Genomic DNA, 14892 nt, shown 5'->3' with positions numbered 1-14892 from the left:
CAAACTTTTTGGCACGAGGGCCACATCGGGGTTGTGCAACTATATGGAAGGCCGGGTAGGGAAGGCTGTGCCTCTCCAAACAAGTTGGCGCCTGACCCCTATCTGCCCCCTCCCACTTCCCGCCCCCTGACTGCTCTCCTCAGAACCAACTCATCCAACCCCCGCTGCTCCTTGTCCCCGACCGCCCCCTCCTGGGACCCCCGCCTCCTATCCAACCCCCCTGCTCCCTGTACCCTGACAGCCCCCCCGGGACTCCCACCCCCATCCAACCGCCCTCAGCTTCTTGTTCCCTGGCCACCCCCTCCCAGGAGCCCCCACCCCTAACTGATCTCTGTCCCCTGACTGTTCTCTTGACCCCTATCCACATCCCCACCCCATGACTGGCCCCCTGGGACTTCCACTTCCAAACCCTCCCTGTTCCCCATCCCCTGACCACCCCCCCAGAACCTCTGCCCCATCCAACCACCCAGGACCCTCCATTCCCTTACCCAACTCCTCCACTCCCCACCCCCTTACCAGCAGCAGGAACTTGCAGCTGCAACACCTGGCCAGAGTCAGCTGCACTCTCCATGCTGCCCAGTGGGAGCAGCAGGCCAGAGCGCTGTCCATGCGGCGGCGTGGCTGTAGGGGAGGGGGGATATCAGGGGAGGGGCCAGGAACTAGGGTCTCCATCCGGGAGCTCAGGGGCCAAGGCAGGATGGTCCCGCGGGCCAGATGTGGGCCACGGGGGCATAGTTTGCCCACATCTGGTCTAGAAGGTCTAGAAAATGACAAATGTCTAGAAGACATCTAGAAAGTGACAAAAATGATTAAAGGTCTAGAAAAGGGAAGGTTAAAAAATTGGGTTTGTTTAGTCTGGAAAAGAGAAGACTGAAAGGGGACATAATAACAGTTTTCAAGTATGTAAAAGGTTGTTCAAGGAGGATGGAGAAAAAAACTGTTTTTCTTAACCTTTGAGGCCAGGACAAGAAGCAATTGGCTTAAATTGCAGCAAGGGAAGTTTAGGTTGGACGTTAGGAAAAACTTCCTGTCAGGGTGGTTAAGCACTGGAATAAATTGCCTAAGGAGGTTGTGGAATCTCCATCATTGGAGATTTTTAAGAGCAGATTAGACAAACACCTGTAAGGAATGGTTAAGATAATACTTAGTCCTGCCATGAGTGCAGGGGATTGGACTAGCTGAACCTGGGGGAGGGATAGCTCAGTGGTTTGAGCATTGGCCTACTAAACCCAGGGCTGTGAGTTTAATCCTTGACAGGGGCCCCTTAGGGCTCTAGAGCAAAAATCAGTAACTGGTCCTGCTAGTGAAAGCAGGGGGCTGGACTCAATGACCTTTCAAGGTCCCTTCCAGTCCCAGGGGATTGGTATGTCTCCAATTATTTCTCTCTACGGCCCTTCCAGTTCTATGATTCTATGCTTCAACCACCATTCCAGAGGACAGATGTCCATGCTATGATGGGTTCTGCTTGATAACAATCCAAAGAAGTGTGGACTGACACATGCTCATTTTCCTCATGAGAGTCAGATGCCACCAGCAGAAGGCTGATTTTCTTTTTTGGTGGTTCAAGTTCTGTTGTTCTTTCAAGACTTCTGAAAGCATGCTCCACACCTTGTCCCTCTCAGATTTTGGAAAGCACTTCAGATTCTTAAACCTTGGGTCAAGTGCTGTAGCTAGCTTTAGAAATCTCACATTGGTAACTTCTTTACATTTTGTCAGCTCTGCAGTGAAAATGTTCTTAAAATGAACACTGTGCTGAGTCATCATCCAAGACTGCTATAACCTGAAATATATGGCAGAATGCAGGTAAAACACAGAGCAGGAGGCACACAATTCACCCCCAAGGAATTCAGTCACAAATTTAATTAATAAATTATTTTTAATGAGTGTCATCAGCATGCAAGCATGTCCTCCGGAATGGTGGCCCAAGTATGAAGGGGCATACGAATGTTTAGCATATCTGGCATGTAAATACCTTGCAACACCAGGTACAAAAGTGTCATGAGAGGGCCTCTTCTCACTTTCAGGTAACATTGTAAATAAGAAGTGGGCAGCACTATCTCCCATAAATGTAACTGAATTTATTTTTCTTAGTGATTGACTGAAGAAGAAGTAGGAGTGAGTGGACTTGTGGGCTCTGAAATTTTACATTGTTTTGTTTTTTAGTGCAGTTATGTAACAAAAAAATCTACATTTGTAAATTGCACTTTCAAGATAAAGAGATTGCACTATGGTACTTGGTATTCTGTTTAACAGTGCAATTAAAACTATGATTAATGTTTTAAATCATGATTAATTTTTTGAGTTAATCGCATGAGTTAAACTGTAATTAATTGACAGCCCTAATTATGAGCTTGTCTTACATATTCCTCTTAATTATCCTGTCCCCTTAGGTTCTCTAGTGCTTGTAGTAATTTCCTCCATCCTGATCCTCACCTCCCCCTACAACAACATCCAGCAAATGTAATGAAATGCATTCATTTTCAGTGAGCCCCACATGAAGGCTCACATAGGTGCTTCATCTACATTTTCTTGTCCCTGAGAGAGAGATTCATCAGAACTGACAGTATCTCCATGTGGTCTCCTGAGTATTTGTCTGTCTGGCAGTTCAGCTTACCAAACCAATTGTGCAGAGCACCCTCTTGATCCTGACTAACCTCAGATTGAAGTGGACAATGGCTGCAAGTATATGCCCATGTTTGAGACACTGATTAATGCAGACCCTGAAGAGAGATACATCACTTCTCCTCGCCTTCCTTTATAGTAACCCTCTTTACTGATTTTGTGTATTATGACGAATCTGGCATATGGTATATTTGTATTTGAAAAAAAAATAATACAAAATTATAATGATAAAAATATATATGTAAAGGTTAAAGAAGAAAAAGCAAACAGGAAAGGATAAAAGCTATAGAAAAGGGCTAACAAGAAGAAGTTAAAATATAAAACAAAGGCAAATACCAATAGATGTTAAAACATTTTCTCTTGTCCATCCCTGTCTCCTTCCTCGGATTGTGTGTTGCCTTTTAGATTGTAAACATTAGTGAGTAGGACTCAGACTTTTTGATATGGCTGCAAAGTGGTAAATTACAAATATTAATAACTGATTTTAATCTAGCTAGCAGTTATTTTTGCAATGTTTCATTCTAGCTGTGTAAATATTCTGTTTACCATTTATTTTTAATCTGATTTCTTTCTCATCCTCTTCATCACCTAAAGAGACCCTGAACTGGTGGTGGTAACCGTTAGCTCATTGTCAAATGCTGTTAAGCTACCTTGGAGAGGGCTGGCGCTGAAACACTTTTGGAGGCTGCAATAGACTTGTCTGCCACCAAAGAGCCATGTCCCTGCAGCATACAGATTGCTGGCAGGAAAAGGAGAAGGCACAGAAAAGCAAATGCTGGCTTCCAAGAGGCTATATCACAATTAGTTGTTATGATACTGAGTGATGAGGTAGCATCCCATCTTACTGACTGAAATAACATCATGTAGTGATACACTATCAAAGCACAAAGATGCAACATTGTTGTGAATTCTGAAATTAATGTGGGACTCTTTTGTCATCCTGCAGATGAAGGACAAACTTATGGTAAATCAGGATTGCCCCATAACACATTAGATGCAGGATGACTCTATTTGAAAGCTTTCAGTAAGAGACTATTTAATCTAGGGTCCCATGAACCAAGCAAGTCCCAGACATCTGAGAAGCAGTGAAGTGCGAGCGCTCAGAACATCTGCTCAAACTCTGTATCAGGTGATCAACTGGTGTAAATCATGGTACTTCCATTGTCTTCCATGAACTGGGACTCCTACAGCACTTGCCTTCAATGTCCATGCCAGTGATGACTGCCAGTGTTAGTGAATATCCATATCCGACTGCCCATATCTAAGAACATAAGAACGGCCCGTCTAGGCCAGTATCCTGTCTACCGACAGTGGCCAATGCCAGGTGCCCCAGAGGGAGTGAACCTAACAGGAAATGATCAAGTGATCTCTCTCCTGCCATCCATCTCCACCCTCTGACAAACAGAGGCTAGGCACACCATTCCTTACCCTTATCTGATCGGCTTAGGGACAGCTGAAAGGTTAATCACTGTTATTGTTTATTATATTTTTTTTAACAAGAAGATTTTAGTTTTACTAATTTTTTGCATTTTTTTCAACATCTGTTCAGAGACCACTTGCCCACTGAAAGTTTGTCTGTTGGTCTCTGTGGTGACATGAAAAGAGGTCTGGAATTTGTCCTGTGTGCAGTCCAACCAGACATGATGATCATGCCATTGCTGTTTATGATCAGATGAAAACAGGTTTGTGAGTGCCTGCGTAAGAGTATGTGTTTGTATGCATATGAGGGTACGTGTGCTGAGGATGTTTATAGAGAGAAATATCCTTGTTGGCATCTGGATAACCCAGGCATGTTCTTGTGCCTGCAATTTTCTCATCTTGAGGATCTATAGTTATCCCATTGTCTTCTTACAGATATAGTGGATGTGTGAGGATTCAGAACAAACTGCAGTCACCACCTTATTAAAGCCAATAACAGCGCAGGCATAGTCATGGAGATTCTTTTGTATATCAAATCTGTGCAGTGAGAAAGCGAATTGAAAATATGGCTTTAGCTCCAGCTATGTCCCAACTATATACCCGTGAGCCTAGAAAAAGGGGACAGATGCTCAGAGGGGACAGTGACTCTGCTACTGATCACTTTTCTGTGGAGTGAAACTAGAGGCTGCTTCCCAGTGAGACTCTCCCAACCCACACTCCTCAACCTCCCTTCCCACAAACACATCTGAAAGTTATTAGGGTCAAATAGTCTTCTTCCCTTCCACTTCTGTTGGCTATATTCTCCTGGCACCTCCTCTGGGCTGTTCCAGCCAACACATCCAAGTTAGTTATATCCCCACTAATATCCCCTTCACACAAACACCTTTCTTCCCACATCTGTATGAATAGAAATTACCCTCTTCTCATTTCCCTCCCAAGTTCCTTTCCTCTTAGTGGGAGTCCTAGTCCCTCATATGACACCAGCACTGATTCCACTAGTGAATACTGTTACCCAGTCAGAGAAATCCCTGACAATTTTCTGTTCCTATTACTGGCCTTGGGGCTAGTAAGTCCCAGATGTCCAACAGAAATATTTACAGAGTTAGAAAAGAATGAAGCTACACATCACTGTTCAGTTCTTCATTGCTGATCCACTTTCATCTGCCCTCAGGCTTTGAGTATGTCAGTCCAAGGAAATAATAACCAGCTCTTGTGTGGTTAGAGAGAAATTCCTGGAATAAAAGGTGTCGTGGAAAAATTGACCACACCTTTGATTTTGGGTCAGACACAGCCTGAGGCACCTTTATTGGGGTACAATTATGCATAAAGGGAAGGTCAACGTAGCCCCACGCAAAGAAGGGGGGGGTAGCTGCCTTGCCTTTAACAGACTTTCACCAAGCTTATAAAGGCCAAAACCACAAAGCATAATTACACATCACACACATTACACGTTACCAACACCTTATTTGGCATACTTTCTTACTTTTAGCGAGCCTATGACCATCTAGGGCTTTTCCTGCTATTGTCCCAAATGTGGTTTTCGTTGGTAGTCTGCCTGCCTGTAAGACCCCTGCTTGCGGTTACTTCTGCAAAAGCTCTAGCTAGACTCTGCGTATTACAGCTGGGCACCTTAGGGCCGCTTGGTTTCTCTTTTTGCTTTACTTTCTGGTGCCCGTTATATAGACAAACAAGAATTGCAGAAGTTAACCTTTGTCCTATATAGCAATTGGGTTTTGCTAACAGGCCTGGGCCTGAAAGGCAGGGGTTAGGATGCAGTTTGCTTCTGACCCTATGGGTGGGGGTCTGGCAGCTAACTCAGCTTGGGGCAAGCGGGACCCCTTAAAATCCCTATCAAAGGAAAAAGCAAATTGGAGGCACACCGAGACATATTTCCCTCCACCACAGACAATCCCACCTAGTTCAGTTCAGAGTGACTCTGAATATGAAACATGAAATGGGTAAGTTGACAAAGGGACATGAGCTGCTATCACTGTGGCCAGAGAGGCCGCATATGATCCCAGTGCCCCAGGCTCAAGGACAGACAGAGCCGACTGACCCCCACACCGGGTTAACTTGGTAGAGGCCCAGACGGACAAGAGGCAGGCTTCCCAGGGGCTGGCAGCTTATCAACTGCTCAGGAGAGAGGCGGTCCCCAGGTCGGCTCCTCTGGGGGCGTTGGATGCCCCGGACTCAAGGTTCTCGGTTTACAGGGTGGGCTGTCCCTGTGGAGCGAGTGTCTTGTTCCCCTGGAGGTGGATGGGAGGAAAGTCTATGGATACTGGGACACGGGCGCTGAGGTGACGCTGGCCCGGCCCGAGGTGGTGGCCCCAGATCAGGTGATGCCCAACACCTTCCTGACCCTGATGGGGGTGGGCGGGACCCCATTCAAGGTGCCCGTGGCGATGGTGCATCTGAAATGGGGGGACAAGGAGGGCCCCAAGGAGGTGGGGGTGCACCACCATTTGCCCACCGAGGTGTTGATGGGGTGGGGATCTAGAGGACTGGCCAGCAACCCCCGGAACGCCTTAGTCGTGACCCAGAGCTGGCGAGGGACACTACGTCCTGACCTTGGGGAGGATGTCACCCCAGAGGCACAGAACCCTACCCTGGTGGGGCGGGAACACCCAAAGGCAAGGCTCAGGGGAGGCTGTGGCTTCTGACCCAACCCTTCCCCAGCCGACGAGTTCCAGGCCAAGTTGCAGAAAAATTCCCTCCTTGCGGAGACCAAGGGACCTGGCTGACCTCAGTGTGGTACAGTCCATGAGGAGAGGTTTCAAGGAGAGGTTCCTGTGGGAGAAGGTGTTCCTGTACCGAGAATGGGCTCCTCCAGGGGAAGTAGAGGCATGGGGGATCAGGAGGCAGCTGGTGGTTCCTCAGAAGTTTTGCCACAAGCTACTGTACCTGGCCCATGACATCCCTCTCGCAGGGCACCAGGGAATTCGGCGCACCCGGCAGAGGTTGCTACAGAACTTTTACTGGCCTGGGGTCTTTACCCATGTCCGACAGTATTGCCAATCCTGTGACCCCCTGCCAGAGGGTGGGGAAGGCCCGGGACAAAGGGCCTTTACCCATCATAGAAGAACCTTTCCAGAAGGTGGCCATGGACATAGTGGGACCTCTCAGCAAGACGACCTGGTCGAGGAAGAAATACATTCTGGTGGTGGTAGATTTCGCCGAGGCGGTGGCCTTGTCCTCTATCAAAGCAGACACTGTGGCAGATGCGCTGCTGACCATTTTCAGCAGAGTGGGGTTCCCCAAGGAAGTCTTAACGGACCAGGGGTCCAACTTCATGTCGGCCCTGCTCCGGTGCTTGTGGGAGAAATGCGGGGGGTCCGGCACAACTGGGCCTCAGCGTATCACCCCGAGTCCAACGGGCTGGTGGCAAGGTTCAACGGGACGCTAAAGATGATGCTAAAAACATTTATGAACCAGCACCCGCAGGACTGGGACAAGTACTTACCTCACCTGCTGTTCGCATACAGGAATGTACCGGGTTTTTGCATTTTGAACTGTTGTATGGCAGGCGGGTAAGGGGGCCCCTAGACCTGATGAGAGACGAATGGGAGGGGAAGGCGGTGGAGTATGTCCTGACCTTCCGGGAAAGACTTGCCGAACTCATGGGCCTGGCCAGGGAGAATCTGGCCCGAGCCCAGAGGCAGCAGAAGGTCTGGTATGAGCGCACGGCGCAGGCCCGCGCCTTCGCCACCAGGGATCAGGTGATGGTTCTCATCCCCGTGAGCAAGAACAAACGCCAGGCTGCCTGGGAAGGGCCCTTCAAGGTTGTCAAGCAACTAAATGAGGTAAACTATGTGGTGGAGCTGTCGAACCGGGCGCACCACCGCCGGGTGTACCATGTGAATATGATGAAGCCATATTATGACAGGGGAACTGTGGTGTTGGCTGTGTGTGGACATTGGGAGGAGCAGGGAGATGACCCTTTAGTGGATCTATTCCCTGGGACAAAAGCTGGTTCCCCCTGGAAGCAATTCCCCTCTCTAATCAGCTGACCTTGGCCCAGCACGCTGAGATCAGCGGGGTGCTGCATCTGTACAGACAGCTGTTTTCCAACCAGGCTGGACGCACTAATTTGACTGTCCACCGGGTGGAGACCGGGTCACATCCTCCTATAAGATGCTCCCCTTTCCGAGTCACCACGAAAACTGCTCAAGACCTGGAAAGAGAGGTCAGGGACATGCTGGCTTTGGGGGAGATCCAGCCGTCTTCCAGCCTTTGGGCCTCACCAGCGGTGCTGGTCCCCAAAAGGGATGGGTCGATCCGGTTCTGTGTGGACTATCGAAAGCTCAATGCCATCACTGTATCCGATGCCCAGGCCTGACGAGCTCCTAGACAACTGGGAGGCGCTCGATACCTCACCACCATGGATCTTACCAAGGGCTACTGGCAAGTGCCGCTGGATGCAGCTGCAGGCTAAAATCGGCCTTTATCACCCCCTGGGGCTGTATGAGATGCTGACCCTGTCTTTCGGCCTCAAGGGTGCGCCGGCCACCTTCCAGCGCCTGGTGGGTCAGCTACTGAGGGGGATGGAGAGTTTGCCGTGGCGTATATTGACGACATATGTGTCTTTAGCCACACCTGGGGTGACCACGTGTCCCAGGTTAAACAAGTGCTGGACCAACTCCGAGAGGCTGGGTAAAGTGCAAGGTGGGGCTGGCTGAAGTAACTTATTGGGCCATTGGGTGGGGAGCGGCTGCCTAAAGCGAGAACCAGCCAAAGTGGAGGTGATCAGAGACTGGCCCGCTCAGCTGGCACTAGGGGAATATTGGCCAACCCAGGTTCTAGTCCCCAGGTCTTTACACCTGGATAGTTAATTACAATTTCATTATAGCCAAGAGCTCCACAGATCTCAACTATGGTCTGGACGGCTTCTGGAAGTTCTGGGTTTTAGGTACCTAATCCTGCTCAGAGCCAGGGCAAATGAGGACTGTGGGGGAAATCCCTTCCCTTCTGGTACATGTTGGGCAGCAGAGAGGCTTGTTACCTCCTCCCCACTGCCCCGTGGCACTGTCACTGCATCCCTCTCACTCACTCACCGTCTGGTTTATTTCTCCTGTTCCCAGGCCAAGCTATGACGATGGGGAAGCACTCACAGGTGAGAAGCACTGGTGAGACCCCAAACACATACCCTGGCCTCTCTGATTCACATCCTCCTGCAGGCTTTGTCCCCGATCATTTCTTGTTTCTCTAGACGAGACATTTTCGCAAATGTCAGAATGCCTTGGTGCTCAACAGCATGAAACAACCCTTTCTCCTCCCCAAAGTGCTTTAATGCCCGTTCTCTCTCCCAGTCTCACTCCTGCCAGGCATTACAGACCTGTCTCTCTTCCCATTGCACAGATTGGGATGCTGAGGTACAGAGAGAGGAAATGACCTACCCCAAGTCACATGGCAAAGCAATGGCAGAGCTAGAGAGAAAAGCCAGCAGCTCTCACTCTCACTGACATCAGCAGACGACAAGCCCCCCAGAAGGAGGGACAGAGCCCAGCAATTGGGCGGGGGGGGGGGGGGGAATTTTCATAGACACAGTTTTCTGTTAGAAAATCACATGAACATTAAACAAGTTTGGTTTGTGGAATCATGAAACAATTGGGATGAAAATTCTTTGCAAAAATATTCTGTTTTCCAAATCAAAAGCATCTCCCGTTTGTGGCATCCCGTTAAACTCTCTCTTCGCACACAAAGAGGAGACACTTTGATTTAGAAACGAGATAAGATGCTCCCCTTAATGATTTAAAGATAATAAAATACCAATAAAATTGACTCTTTCAGCCTTTACACAGCAGACCCCACTGATGGCATCTAACTGGGGCCGTTTGGGGCCAGGTCACCTAATCAAACATTCTGATACCCAGGGGAATGGGAAAGTGCTAGCCTGCAGTGCCATCTCGAGGCCACAGGAGAAATCGCCAACTGCTGCACCTGCGTGCACTGGTGGTTCGGTTAACATGGAAAGCTGCATAATGCAATATTGGGAAAACAGGGGTCTGCTGAACTACATCATAATCTGCAATGACTCAACCCGATAGGACACCTCCTGTGCTGCATTGCTACTAGTGACCTTCTCATATGGGTCCCCACAGCTCCGCAGCCTCCCCCCACCAGGAGGCAGGTGTGAGAGGCTTGTTATCCCCAACCGAGAGGGAGAAACGAAGGTTGAGAAAGGCAAAGGGCCTTGTCTTACATCTCAGGTGTCCTGACTTTCAAATTAACCATCAGTCTGGAGTTTCACACACTGAATGATCAGAACAAAGTGACCTCGAATGAGCTACAGACCAACCGCCATTCAGAGTGATTATTCAGCAAGTGTTGTAGAAGCACCAGAACCAGGAACGGCTCAGAGACAGTCAATGTCGAGAAGGCAGGAGAACAATTCACCAAGCAGATGATTGGTTCTGGCTTATTTGCTGGGCCTTAAAAGAGAATAACAAAGTCCTGAGTCTCCTCCCTTCACTAGATCCCCTGCTCCGTCAATCAGCATTGAGACTCTGGCAGAGGCTGAGGGTTCCCCAGATGGCCCAGGGATGGCTCAAGTCACCAGTGAGGATCGCTCTCAGAGCAGTCTTCCTGTCCCATCTCTTTGGGATGGCCTCCCTCCACGAGGGCTAAAGAGCAGCCCCCTCCTTGCCAGTGGAGGGAGGGAAGTAGGAAAAAGAGAAACCAAAAATGATGAACCCCAATGTCCCCCTGACTCTAATGAACAAAGGCCTAGGTGGTAAAAACAATTCTCCCACCTTAACCTAGTGTTTTCCATGCCTTGAATTTGGCCAGCACCAGGTGGGTCAGGCTGGCTAGGTACCAAACCTCTCTGGGGCTCTTACCTTCTCCACAGGGATGTCTGTCTTCTCACTAAATTAGCAGTGGGAACGGGGAAAACTCCAACGAGTCTCCTCCTCGTGCTCACAGACATGACCCAGAATTCTCTCTCAGTCCTCAGGGAGAGACCTAAAGAAGGAGACTCTCTGCAGCAAAGCCACGGGAGTCTCTAACATCGTTCCAGCCCTGCAGCCTGTCCTACCTGGCCGTTGTCATGGACTCTCTGTGAGATCACCGCCTCCCAACCTCCTTTGACCAATCAGCTGAGGTGCTGCAAAAGGCCCTTGTGATGTCACTGCCACACTCACCCCTGCCCTGCAAGGCTAATGTCCAGCCCCTGGCCAGCCGCTTTGCATGTTTGAGCTGCTCCCCCTGTGTCACCCCCACGCACTCAGGGTCAGTGCTGGAGATCAAGCAGGCAACACATGGCAACCTCAGAGGCTCTCAAAGTGCCACACTCAGTTTTGCAGAGATTTGGAGACTAAGGCCAGACGAGACGGTCAGATCATCTCATCTGACCCCTTTGCACATCACAGGCCTCCTGTATGGCGCAGTAGCAAGTTTTGGACCAAAGCAGACTCCAGAAAGGCACCTCATGAAGGGATGGAGAAAGCACCACTTCCCTTGGTAGTCTGGAGGAAATTGATGCTGTGCGGGGCAGGGAATTGACCCCAGGGCCATACTTGTGAGTCTATATCATAACATACACGCACAGCAGCACTGCACAAAGTTTGTATATGCCACCTTAACTCTGATGGTTCCTAACGTTTAAAGGCCTGGTCTCCATGGTGTTCTTCGTGCTTGTAGAACTAGTTTGGGGAGAGATGCACTAATTTATTTGTTATAATGAGGGGGGCCCCCAGGGTGCAACCTGGAGCTGGGATACCGCTGAGCCCTCTGTCTCCCCAGCCTGGGCTGCCTCTCACACTGCTGCTGGGAGAAGATGCAGATCGCTCCCGGCCCTGCACTCACACAAACCTTTACACAGGCAGGGACACACCCAGCTGCAGGTACTATGAAGCTTCTCCCCAGATCCCCAGCCCAGGTCCCTGGCGCTGCAGCGTCTTGCCCTGGCGAAAAGCCTGACGGTATCAGTTTTATACCCCCAGTCTGCCCCTTTCTCCAAGTGGAGAGGACCATGCACCAGTCTCTGGTCCTGAGCAGGTTCCCCAAGCACATCTAGCAAAACACAAGGTTTTAGGGGGAAATATAACACACATTTATTAACTACACAAAGATAGGCTTCAAGTGATTATGAGCAATGAGCATACAGCTCAATGCAGATTACTCAAGAACTCCGGGAAGTTCTGACAGCTGAGCCTGCTGCTCTGCTCCGGCAGCCAGGAGCAAATCAGTGCCGTGGAATGCTGCTCCCTCCCACACTGCGAACACAGAGCAGGGTGGCAGGAACTTCCTTACATTGGGGGGGCCATGGAGTCCAAACTGTGACGCCCCCATGATACCCCTTTCCTCGAGGAGGCTCTTACCTTCTAAACAGGGATGGCTGTTTTCTAGTAAAATGACTAAAAGGGAAGGAGAAAACTCAAAAGAGGTTCCTCCTGGCGCTCACGTACGTGAACCCGAATACTCTCTCACTGTCCTCAAAGAGAGACCTCAAGAAGGAGACTTGCTGAAGCAAAGCCACAGGGGTCTCTGAGGTTTCCCTGGCCCCTCGCCCCTGTCCTGCCTGGCTGATGTCAGCATCTCTCTGTGAGGTCACCACCTCCCCACAACCTTTGACCAATAATCTGAGGTCCTGCAAAAGGCCTTTGTGATGGCACTGACACACCCCTCCCTTGCTGTGCTAATGTCCTGCCCCTGGCCAGGCACTTTGGAAGTTTGAGCTACTCCCTGTGGATCACCCACTCAAGGAGCGTTCGTTCTAGGAAGCAAGCCGGCTAGACAATAAAACATCAGACGCTGCTCCCAATGCTACACTCAGGGTATGTCTACACTACAAGAGTAGTTGGATTCAACTTAACTCAAATTTGTGGAATCGACCTTACAAAGTCGAATTTGTGTATCCACACTAAGGACACTAATTCGACTTTGTGAGTCCACACTAACGGGGCAAGCGTCGACATTGGAAGCGGTGCACTGTGGGCAGCTATCCCACAGTTCCCGCAGTCCCCGCTGCCCATTGGAATTCTGGGTAGAGCCCCCAATGCCTGCTGGGGGAAAAAATGTGTTGAGGGTGGTCTTGGGTAACTGTCATCATTCAACCGTCACTCCCGCCGGCGGGCAATCAGTTTGTGCACTTTTCTGGTGAGTGACAGCGCGGACGCCACAGCACTGCGAGCATGGAGCCTGTTTAGATGGATCTCAGCAAAACCAATATCCCCATTGTTATTATTATAACCTGCCCCTGGAAATTTCCACCACTTGCATCTGAAGAAGTGGGTATTCACCCACGAAAGCTCATGCTGCAAAACGTCTGTTAGTCTATAAGGTGCCACAGGATTCTTTGTTGCTTTTACAGATCCAGACTAACACGGCTACCCCTCTGATACTTGACACCATGCAAGGCACTGCATTTAGCCGTATGGAGTGGAAATCCATCAACCTCATGAAGAAACTTGCACAAATACAGACAGACATCATCTTCCTTTCCAAATGCAAACGGATGGACATCATACCAAATGGACTAAAGGTAAAAAATCCACTGCTATCTACATACTACACGGACCACAGTGAGAGATTATGCCATACTCTATCAAAGAAACTGAGGAACCACCTGATCAGCCTCCTATACAGCAAACAGGAAAACATCAAAAAAGAGCTCTCCAACCTGGAGACTCTCATCAATAACCAAACTTCCATACAAACGGACTTCACTAAAATAAGACAGGAGATCTACATCACTCACTTCACCTCTCTACAAAGGAAAAAGGACTGTAAGCTGTCTAAACTCCTACCTGCCACATGGGGCCACAACCGTGGTACCCCTAACCCACCCAGCAATATCGTCAATCTATCCAACCACACACTCAGCCCAGAAGAAACGTCTGTCCTATCTCGGGGACTCTCTTTTTGCCCTGCCACCCCCACCAACATGATACAGTTCTGCGGCGATCTGGAAGCCTACTTTCGCCGTCTCCGACTCAAAGAATACTTTCAGGACAACACTGAACAGCGCACTGATACACAGTTACCCTCCCACCTACAGCACAAAAAGAAGAACTCCACATGGACTCCTCCTGAGGGTCGAAATGACAGTCTGGACCTATACATTGAATGCTTCCGCCGACGTGCACAGGCAGAAATTGTGGAAAAACAACATCGCTTGCCTCATAACCTAAGTCGTGCAGAACGCAATGCCATCCACAGCCTCAGAAACCATCCTGACATTATAATCAAAGAGGCTGATAAAGGAGGTGCTGTTGTCATCATGAACAGGTCTGACTACCAAAAGGAGGCCGCCAGACAACTCTCCAACACCAAATTCTACAGGCCACTTCCCTCAGATCCCACTGAGGAATACACTAAGGAACTGAACCATCTACTCAAGACACTCCCTACACTAACACCGGAACAAGTCAACATACCCTTAGAGCCCCGACCAGGGCTATTCTATCTACTGCCCAAAATCCACAAACCTGGAAATCCTGGACGCCCCATCATCTCGGGCATTGGAACTCTCACTGAAGGACTGTCTGGATATGTGGACTCTCTACTCAGACCCTATGCCACCAGCACGCCCAGCTATCTCCGTGACACCACTGATTTCCTGAGGAAACTACAATGCATTGGTGAACTTCCAGAAAACACCATCCTGGCCACCATGGATGTAGAGGCTCTCTACACCAACATCCCACACGCTGATGGAATACAAGCTGTCAGGAACAGTATCCCTGATGATGCCACAGCACAACTGGTTGCTGAGCTCTGTGCCTTTATCCTCAGACACAACTATTTCAAATTTGATGACAATATATATCTCCAGATCAGTGGCACCGCTATGGGCACCCGCATGGCCCCACAATATGCCAATATTTTTATGGCTGACCTGGAACAACGCTT

General features: G+C 49.4%; 1 long non-coding RNA gene across 2 annotated transcripts; it reads right to left on the bottom strand.

The window, feature by feature from the left end:
* Positions 1 to 5088: 5088 nt before the first annotated feature.
* On the bottom strand, positions 5089 to 11023 carry LOC123355213. 2 transcript variants are annotated; one of them, XR_006575013.1, is made up of 3 exons: positions 10878 to 11023; positions 9093 to 9243; positions 5089 to 5273 (listed from the first exon to the last, which is right to left on the bottom strand). It is a non-coding gene; the product is annotated as an uncharacterized LOC123355213 (long non-coding RNA). The 2 variants fall into 2 exon arrangements; XR_006575012.1 differs by lacking the exon at positions 10878 to 11023 and adding an exon at positions 10241 to 10370.
* Between the last annotated feature and the right edge of the window lie 3869 nt (positions 11024 to 14892).

Source organism: Mauremys mutica, chromosome 23 (genome assembly GCF_020497125.1).
Source record: "Mauremys mutica isolate MM-2020 ecotype Southern chromosome 23, ASM2049712v1, whole genome shotgun sequence".
NCBI lineage: Eukaryota > Metazoa > Chordata > Testudines > Geoemydidae > Mauremys > Mauremys mutica.
Note: the sequence above shows the minus strand (reverse complement) of the source record. Positions and strands in the feature narration are given on the sequence as shown.